Genomic DNA, 2,467 nt, shown 5'->3' with positions numbered 1-2,467 from the left:
TCTTTCCCTTTTTTTTACCGGGCTTTAGTTAATAACTGAAAGTCATGCCACAAAGAAATTTGTGTAGGATTACTTCGGTAATCGCGATCAACGCTAGCCAAGCGTAACTAACAACAGAGTAGGGACGGGCGAAACTAATCAATCGTCTCGACAACTAATTATTCACTTTTCGTTAACCAGTCGTTTATAGAGTACTGTTTCTTTTTATTATTCTAACACTTGTGCGTCAACACTGATCGCGCGAGAGATCGACACTGATTAAACTATACACTAAACAAAATGCAGCGGAGTCACGTCGAGTAGCGTCTCGATAGCAACTTCGTTGATTCTAACGGTATGCATGCCGATTATGTTCAATTGCTATATTTAGCTATCGTTTCTGCCCTGAGAATAAAAATTTAAAATTTGTATAAAATGAAGCACTTGCGCAAACTACAAACATTCAGCTATCGTTTTTTATGCGTTTATTTCATTCCTCTCTCGAATATTTCTTCCAGATGATATCGAATCCGTTTGGATTCTCATTATTTTATTTATCTTTCTCAAATATTTTTTTTTCATATATCAACTTTAGAAGTCCTTTTTGAGCGGCTCGCAAGATCTTCACAATTTTAATTATCGCTTGTATTCTTATGGTTAAAACGACTGGTTATTCACTAATTATTGCCCATCCCTACAAGAAAACATCGCTTGTCTTCTAGGGATTATCTCGAAGTGTGTTTGCCCATGGGGAGGAGCACGCTCTGGTGTGTGTTTTGTATGTATGTTTGTATGTATGTGATAACAATTTTACGTTACAATTTATATTTGTCTCGCCCATTTTTCCTCGCAGCTTCGAAGCGGCGTCTTCTACGTCACAAAAATATCAACGTTGGAAACTACTACAATATTCTGTACTCTTTTCGTTTGACCAACGTTCGACTTCTCAGTGAAGAAGTTGACGCTATTTTAATAATTCTACCGATACGTCGCTTGCGTCAAAACCAATATCATCGTACTAATCATATATTCTATTTAGCGAAAATAAGAAAGAAAGATTATATCGGAGAGTAAAGCCAGAATATTTGCGAGAGCAAAGTTAAGTAGAAAAATTAGGGATAATCTACTAAATCGGATTATCTCTAAAAGTGATCGCTTGTACACAACGGTAAACAAGATTGTTTCGACGGGATCGTTCGGTTTCAAAACTTTGTTGGCAAAAGTAATCCTAAAACCCCACATTTCACGTAAATCTGGATTTGCAGAACTTACTTACTCTGACATGTTTTTAGTTACGACCAATATATATATATAAAAATATATAATATTATATATATAAAACAAAATAGAATACAAAAAATGTTTTTAAATTTGTCCAAATTTTTGCATTTACAGGCAAATCGATGTAATCGATGATAAAATCTGAAGGATTTAGAACTGCTATGTATGCATTTGAAATAACAGAAAGAATAGAGAATAATTCTAAACTTTCTTCAATCTTTTTTTACAAAATTTAATCGGTCGTGTCTAAAAATATATCAGAGATTTTCGGGAAATTTTCTGTAGATATAATTTTCAAAATAAAAAAGAAAAAGTGAATGAAAAAAGGTAGATTATATTTGCAAAAAATGTAAATATGTACGCGTGTATATTTGTTTGTCGTAACATTTCTTATCTTGCCGGGATTTTTAATCACGGAGAGATCCTGAAAAGGATGAATTTTACAAATATAACAGAGATGCAAACGCACGCGTGTATGTCTCTCGCTTACGTATCGGTATATCCTGGTCATGTAATTCTAAAAATGCGTATAATAACGTTTATCGTAAATATAAATATTACGAATGTGTGTGCAGATTTATAACATGTCGCTATCATGCTGAAATGGTACTCATCGTTTCGGAAAGCTCATCAAAACTTCGCTATTTCAGGTTCCGCTTTCTTGGCGCGAAAAAATGTTCTTTAACTAGACGGTCTAAGGGGCAAGTAAAAGAAGACAATAGGTATCGTTGCACGATTTTATCGCCTTTAATCTTGAATTTAATGATCACAGTGATTTAAAATTTAATATTATACAAACTCTCCATCCGCGAACGAATCTTACCGAAAACTGCACATCACTAACTTGATATCACGTGTGCTAGAATAACACTATACAGTTCACCCATAAAACTAACGTTTCATCTTCGTAGGATATCGACGTATCTCTTTGCTCTCTTACTTGCCCCTTTAATTTTAGAGTCTGCACAAGTCTCTGATATAATCTCACCGCAAGAGCGCGCAGACGCAAACATATAATACAAAAGCCCGTAAAGAGACGTCTGTGAAAGACGCTTAAACAACGTCTAAAAGATTTAAACATCCGCCTGTCCGGATTGAAGCTTGTTCTCGAGCAAATAACTAAGATTAGGTATTCACAGCAAAATTTTTCGTAGTCATTGAACCGCACCGGGCGGCGACGAGGTGAATATAGAAGGAGAGGAGGGAA

Source organism: Formica exsecta, unplaced genomic scaffold (assembly GCF_003651465.1).
Source record: "Formica exsecta isolate Colony F162 unplaced genomic scaffold, ASM365146v1 scaffold32, whole genome shotgun sequence".
Taxonomy (NCBI): domain Eukaryota; kingdom Metazoa; phylum Arthropoda; class Insecta; order Hymenoptera; family Formicidae; genus Formica; species Formica exsecta.
The sequence above is the reverse complement of the archived record's forward strand: the minus strand, read 5'-3'. Positions refer to the sequence as shown.